Here is an 8,010-nt window from a genome sequence, read left to right as displayed (position 1 = left end):
CTATTTTCTTGGCCAGGTGCAGTGATGTCCTGGAGTTTCCACTGGTTGCCTGGCAACTCCAGCAGTTGACTTACTTTCAGCAAGAACATGAATAACCATCTGTCCCAAAATGTCAAACTATTCCTTTAACGTGTAGATAAAGGAAGTATAAAGATTAGAGCCCTCCTTCATGACAGGATTATTTGACAGTTTCACAAGTTGTATGCTTTTGAGAAATTTTAGAAAGTTTTGTTAACGACTCAAGTTAGGACATCTGCAATGGCAGTTAAGGTAAGGCAAGATTTGTGAGGCACTGTTGGAAAGAAAGAAGTGTACGATTTTGAGAAAAGTTATTTTTTATTTGGAGTTGAAGTTAATTTTATGAGCATAAAGTTATAATTCTGAGAAAAAACAAGTAACATTACAGAATATCCCATGATATTATAACTTTTTGCTGGTAAAATTATGACTATATTTTCATAACACCTGACCTTTTTCTTAAGATATTCCATCTTTATTCTTAAAACCTTTTTTTTCACCTAGATTGGTACAGTAATAACACTCATAGTTTACGGTTTTGTTTTGTTTTTTTTGTTTTTTTAAACTTTACTCTTGTGAAAAAAATATATATACGTTCTCTAAGTTGTGTATTACGTCTGTACCCATTAGCAGGTATGATGACAGGCAGACTAATTCCTGTCTGTTCAGCATCAGGCAGTAAGAGACAGAATAAGTGGCTGCGTCCTGAATGCTACCTTACCTATCTTAATCTCTTCATGTGACCCAGATTACACTGCCCTACATAGGCCCGTGGTCAGAGACACTGCTGATCCAACAGTCCAGATTTTGCTGGTACTGTGCAGCACTGTGCACCAGGCATACAAAGACTGCCTTGTGCTGATGCAACAAAAGGCAACAGAGAACATCAAACACATCTGTTAAAGGAACACCCCCACTGGACGCCAGAGGCAAATCCCCCTCTGTGTGCATGTGTGTTTGTGTATGTATTTGTGTATTTGCTGCTAATGATGCATCATTTTGTGTGTAACTTTATTGCAAACACTCTCCCTGCAGTGCTGGGCTCAGTGTCCCTGTGTGGGCCCCACAGAGGGGTTGGCTGTGTCCTCTGGATAATCAGCTGGTAAAGGCCTTGATTAGCAGTGGAACAGCATAAACTTTGCCCAGCTTCACTGTCCAGTTATGACCCTTTCTACGTCAGAGAATAGATACTCTGGACCTAGAACTGTTTCAGTTACAAGGCTGTCTAGATAGAGTCCAGAGCGTGTAGTGGGCCTTTATCACAGTAAATGTTTGTAGGGGGTAAATGTGACCCCCCATGAATGAGAAATAATATCCCCCACACACACACAGAGTTTGTTTGTTTCAAGGTTTTCACAATCCTGCCAACTGATTCTCTCCTCCTCTCTTTACTCCTCCTCCTCCCCCTGCTCTTTATTTCTCTTCTAAATCTCAACAGTAAACAAAAGGCCCATTAATGAACATTATAAGAATGACATCCCCCTCCAATACCATATTAATATAGTCAGTGTAGTTTTCTGTGCTCTCTAATAATTACTCCAGTAGTGCTGTCATGTGGGACCACAAGACTAATGACAGCATATGTGAGTCATGTTTTTCAGGTTGCTGGATATTGATAGCCTGTGCTGTCCCGTGGTAATGATTGTGTGGTTCAGTGGTATGACAGCAAGATGAGGCAGCATAAAGTGGGCATTGGTCACAATAAAAGATAAGAGGAGGGCAGTGGGAGGGGGGTGGTTAAATTGTAGGAGCTGTAGTACAGGTAGAAGAGGTTTGATTTTTGTTGCATGTGAGCAGATTTTATTTGTGCTTTAAGATGCCAGGTTTCTATGATGCTTAAATGTATAACGGAGGATAATGTATACATCTTTAAATAGTCTGCTTATTTTAGTTTCAGATTAAATGAGTTGTATATTATATTACATTTCCTACTAATAGAAAAGGACCAACTGGTTGGACACATCATTGTATTCAGTCTGAATATAGGTTGAATGGTGACATTATCATCCATATGATTATCTACTTCCTGTTTACATGTAGGATCATGGTGATGAATAGAAAAATGCATATTTAAGAAATAGGGTCTGCAGATGATGTTTTGATGCTAGATGGTTGAAGCTGCAATGTGTAGATTTTTTTTCACATGGTTAATAGCAAACTATTTTGATGGATGGTATCCATCAAAATAATAAAAGGAGGCTATGCCACTCAAAATTGGTATGTGTCACTTTCAGCCTATTCATTCTGTGTCCAAGGGTTGGATCCTGAGTAGGATGTTCTTTTTGATACTATCACTGTGGGCACCAAAGTCAATAATTTACAGTTTACAAAGTCTTACACCCTGCAGTAATCCGACAGGTATATTTCCCACTGGCATTCAATAATTGCACTACATTAAGCAGAGATCACCATACGACATAAAGTACCATCAGTCTCTACATGAATGCCATTATGCCGTTTCACTTTGAACAAGTAGGAAATATAACAAAACATCCCCTTGGCAAGCCATTATTTGTTTCCCCATTGAAGAAGAATTACAGGAAATATTAAGAAGCATGACAGTGCCTCCATTTATAGCCAAGCATTCAAAAATAGACACAGTATTTCGGGTGCCGATGACTCACTGGAATTTCACATGTACCTGTGACAAGTTCCCGTTTGTTCTCCATGGAGTTCTATAACAAACCCTGTTTCATTCATAAATTTGTTTTGTCTGAAACAATATTGCTTTTGCCAGCCTCTTAATTGGATTATCTCTATCTTTTCACAGCTTTCAGTCAACTAATTTCTTCCTATGACTGGAGAACACCAAGAGAGCAGTAAAATTTTATTACAAAAGTGAATCATGTAGCAGGTTCATGTGGCCTTAGTGATTTTTCCATTCCTAACCAACATATGCAGGTGTTTGTGAATCAAGATGTTACTGGCAATAGACTTGCATCTACAAATACAGTTAAGATTCCACCGCTGAATTCTGGATGCAATCCTGGATGTGATTTATGATTAACTAGACCAATTTAGTTACATGTTTGAACAGTGACATGTTGAAATGTGCTCAACCGCAAAACACTTACATACCGTCATGCAAATCTGAGATGTGAATCTTTTTGCAGGATCAAAACTATTAATGAACAGGAACTAAAAATATTTTCTGTGATTTGTCTATTCTGTTCAATCCACTGTTAACAGTTATGCCAAGAAAACTCTGGAGAACTGTGAACAAAACCACAGTACAGCCCGATAGCGGTCAGGTCATGTGAGCGCTGCTCATTTTTCAGTGGTTTCTCTCTGCTTATGACAGGATGAGGACAATTGTTGGCCTGGATTTGCAGAACTATTTGCTTAGAGATGGATCATTTTGCCCCACATTCTGTTTCCAGGCACACTGCAAAAAACATAATACAAATAAACAAACCAGCCAACAAACACACAACGTTTTATCTAAATGAGGTGTACTTGAGACGGAAAACAAGAGGTTTTTTATAAAGGCTTTATTTTGAAACGTGAATATTTTGTGTCTGGAATATTTTTGTCTCGCCTTATGTTAATAGAAAAATAAATTATGGTAGCTCTAAATATTTGTCTTAAGATGAAGGGTTGCTGCAATATCTTATTCTACGCACTCAGACTGTGACACAAAAATAAACTAAAGCACCTGAGCTGCCCATACGGTAAGAATTATTGTAATCAATGAGCTATGAGCTTAATCAATACACTTTGTCTGTCAGCGTACATTTGAACAAAGAGCAGTTACATGGCCTCGGGTGTGTAAATGTGAAGTGATGAGTGATGACTCTTTCTACAAGAACATTTTTTTGTAAACAATACAGCATTTTCATGGAGAAGAGAATTGTTTTTATGAGGAGTAATAGCAAACACAGCCAAGAAAGCAAATGGTTCATTACCCTAACCCATTAATCATTATCATTGTGAATCAGTGTTTTTAAAGTGTGACATGTAACACTTCAGGCACAAAAGATCAAAGCTTTTAATCAAAGGCATATTAAATATATGTGTTCAGAATGACAGGGTCTGGAATTTGCTGTCCTTAAGATAAAAAAACAAAACAAATAAACAGCTCAGTCTGTGAACAGCTGATACAGATATTCATCAGCAGGGGATTTTCAGCACATGTTGCAGGCAGGAGAGTCAGCAGCAGCACATTTTCACAGTTTTATTCAATGTCTGAGCACTTAATGTTATGACCCTGTTCCTCCTGATGTAGTAGCCAATTTCGTATCCGTAGAAGTCATGCTGAGCCTACGGGTGGTTCTTGTTTCAGATTATGATAAAAATATCCAAAAAAACCCCACACAGATATTAGGCCTAAAGACAAACAAACACACATGTGCATGTAAACTCTATTTCTGCTCAATCTGTATTTCTCCCTCTTTCTTTCCCCCAGTTCATGTGAGCACATCAGGGAAGTTGTTACATACAACAATAGAGCAGTGTTGCCCAGTGTAGATGCCATGTGACAGTTCAGATTTCCTTCCTGTGCCTCTATAGGAGGGCATGCACAGACAGGGACTCAATACCCTGCCAAACAAACAGCATGATGTGTCCCCATGCTCCCATAAAGTTACACAACCCTGGATCACACAGTCAAACAGTACACTGCGAACAGGCAACAAGAAAACATGTGCTCTGCAGTAATGTTGTGATCATCAGAGTGGCAGTGCTGTTGCCTTTCTTATCCTAACAGTTAGTTAAGTGCACTCACCTGCTATTCCAGTTGTAAATCAGTACACAATTAGACGGCTGGAATACATGATAGCAGCACTAATGCACACATAAAGCAGGGAGGCCACTCATGATGTTATGTAAGAGTTAACATGTTCTTACTTGTTACTTGTTATGGAAGGGTTTGGTCCATTGCTCTTTTGATACAATGTCCCGAAAGGTGCACACATGCATCCACAAACGCATGCATCACATCAGTACTTTCTTGCTCTCTCTATCTCACATTAAGGGCTACCCCTTACCAAATACAAGTGCCACACTGGTTTCAGAGCATACCACCTGCCTGTCTTTTGATTGTATTGCTTCAAATTGTAGTCACACGAGCAGCATCTCTTCACCATGACTTTGAAAATGTCTTGGGCTTGTAGCTTTCTTTGAACATTAAATGTCAACATTGAACCTTAAAGTGAGACTATTTTAACTTTTGAAAGAAGAAGTAAAACATTCTTCTTCTTAAATTTTAGAAAGTTGAATTTCACAATAAAATACACTCTGGCACATGGCTATGGTGGCTAACATTAGCTAACATTACCAAACTTTAGATATACCCTCAGATATTGCTTTGTAATAGGGGTGCTGATATCGCTACCAGTACCAATAGTGATACCAATACTTGTGATTATTAAAATCGACTTATGTATTTTCATGTAGGGGGAGAGCAATTTGTCATGATTTATGAGGTGAATCCAATATCAATAGGCTAAATCTGAATACATTTTCATGACCACAAAATGATTTGCCAAAGGTTGGTAATCATTGCAACCTGTGAGACCTGGGTTTGAGTCCCAACTGAAGCATGTAGTATAATTTTTTAATTCTATTAAATGGGCTGAATATATTATTTGAATGTCTAAATATATTATATATTTAATCAGTCTACTAAAGTAACAGCTAATGATGACCAATTACAGTTTGAAAATGTAACATAAACCAGTGCTGAAGATCTGATTTGACCAAAGTATTAATCAATTAATTTCACTACTATATACTATATACTTGGATATTCCTTTCCTCTCTGAAAAGACTCTGCCAGTGATCTCTTTCTCAGCGGTCTGAGGCGTTTCCCTCCTCCTCCCTTCTTTTCTGTTGCAGCTCAGAGTTCTCTTTCTTGTGGTTTTTCATGTGTTTATACAAATTGGTGTTGCCACAGTAGCGAACAACCTTCCTACATACATTTCATCGTAAAATAGCTCCACACGATGCTCCTCTTTCATTCAGCCATCACTGCAATCATGTGTCGGATTGGTGCCGGTAGTCAGGATGCGCACCGTGTATGTTCATTGTCTGAGTGCACACATGACATGACAACAGCAGTGGAGAAGCAAAGAGTGCATGCACTAAGATGTGTTCGCTGCTCACTACAACAGAGCATTGCACAGACAGTTCTACTCTTTGATGAAATGGGTACAACATAGAAGAGAGAAACTGAAATCGATCTTATTGACACTATAATCGCCACACACACAAAGCTCACACAAACACGTTAATGGTATTATTACAAAAGTAAAACAAGAGGTGAGCACACACCTCATCAGGAGACATCTTTGTTTCTTGCTTACATGTATCATAAAAACTGGATAGTGTAGTCTGAGATAGTAATTTACTTTTGTGTTCACAATGCCCTTTCAACTGTAACAGATGACGCTTTTATAAGGGCCAGAAAGCAGTGAAATTCATCCTTGCATCTTTTCGATGGCTCGATGTGGTTCTAGATGCTTGGTGACGTAGTGTCTACTCAAGGCTGGTTTATATCTGGCAAGCTAACAAGCTAGCGAGCTGGGAATATTAGTGCAAGTCAGTTGATAGCTCTCCAAGGACACTAGCTTGCTAATTGTTAGTTGATAAGCTAGCTCAGTTGCTAAGGGGATGATAAGTCCACAAAGTTCATTTGTCATGAATCTGAGGCAGAACCCAAAAGCAGACGCTGGACATGCAGGTAGGTGAAAATCAAGTCTTTTATTTAGACAATTAAGAGGTAAGGTGAGATGGAGGCAGGCCAGGATATTGGCTGAAGTGTGGAGACGGGGTATCCAAGGGGGAGGCGTTGGCAGACGGTATCCGGGGAATGAGAGCTGGCTGGCGATCTTGGCAATTGGGCAAGGCGAGAAGGCAGACAGGTATTCCTGGAGACAAGGAGAACTGATGTAAATCTTCGAGTCGGCAGGCAGGCAAACAAACTGACAGACAGGAAAGACAAGCAGACAAGTTAAACTAGTTACAGAGCTGGAAGCACAGCACATAGACAAACCGTGTATGGCACAATCTGGCGGTGATTGACTGTTGTTGCAGGGTTCTTGTAGTGAAGAGGAGATGGCTCGATGGGCAGACAGGTGTGCTGATTGTGGATAACAAGCAGGTGCACAGCGAGAGGGGGAGAGAGAGATAGAGAGAGAAAGAGAAAGAGAAAGAGAGAGAGAGGGGGAGAGAGGGCAAAGGGGGAAGGGAACAAGCAAACAGACAGACCACCAAGCACACCTCACTCAAACCAAAGGCTGAAAATAACAAAAACACACTCACACACAACAGGCCGGCGTCACAGGCAGGAGTCACAGAGGAGGAGTCGAGACACAATTCAAGAGACACATTTGTACTATCTACTGCTGTTTCATAACTTTCCTTAAGTTTCTTTGGTGAAGGTTATACTCTGACAGAGGAGGGTTGATTAAAAGTGATAAACTGTGATACTTTCTCCTGTTTTTTTGACCTGGCGCACCGTTCCCTCAAAGGTCATCTGTTGACCAAAGACTGCTTTGGTCAGCAGTGCAAATTCCTGTCTCAAATTTCACCAAAGTTGAACCTGACACAAAAGATTCACAGATTCACTTTGTCCCAGCAAGCGATTCCACTGAAATGAATTATTTGATTGGGAACTTTGGTGTTGTGTCAACGAACCTCATGGGGAAAATGCTCTCAGGCAAATTGGCAGTATATGGCTGACTGGCCTCACCAAATCCTACATTCATAATATAGCCATGCATTCCACTTGTTCTCGGTCAAGTCATCTGATGATGACGTCATTAAAGCAACTTACTCAATAGAATTGTAAGAAATGACAGGAAATTCAGTGAGCCAATATCCAGCGATTGCCACTTGTGGCCACAGATGCTGTTTAGCAGAAGTGACATATTCTCGCTTTAAAGCACACGAGGTAAAATTAATCTAACAACAAACATACATACAAACACATATTTTTTTTTTTGTAAAAGTGCTTTTTGAAGTTCTTTGTAAATGCTAACTGGTTGCCATATA

At 39.6% G+C, this 8,010-nt stretch overlaps 1 long non-coding RNA gene across 1 annotated transcript; it reads right to left on the bottom strand.

The window, feature by feature from the left end:
• Positions 1–6,698: 6,698 nt before the first annotated feature.
• Positions 6,699–7,546, bottom strand: LOC122970854. The gene is made up of 2 exons (XR_006399339.1): positions 7,010–7,546; positions 6,699–6,884 (listed from the first exon to the last, which is right to left on the bottom strand). It is a non-coding gene; the product is annotated as an uncharacterized LOC122970854 (long non-coding RNA).
• Between the last annotated feature and the right edge of the window lie 464 nt (positions 7,547–8,010).

Source organism: Thunnus albacares, chromosome 2, assembly GCF_914725855.1.
Source record: "Thunnus albacares chromosome 2, fThuAlb1.1, whole genome shotgun sequence".
In the NCBI taxonomy this organism is placed as follows: domain Eukaryota; kingdom Metazoa; phylum Chordata; class Actinopteri; order Scombriformes; family Scombridae; genus Thunnus; species Thunnus albacares.
The sequence above is the reverse complement of the archived record's forward strand: the minus strand, read 5'-3'. Positions and strand labels throughout refer to the sequence as shown.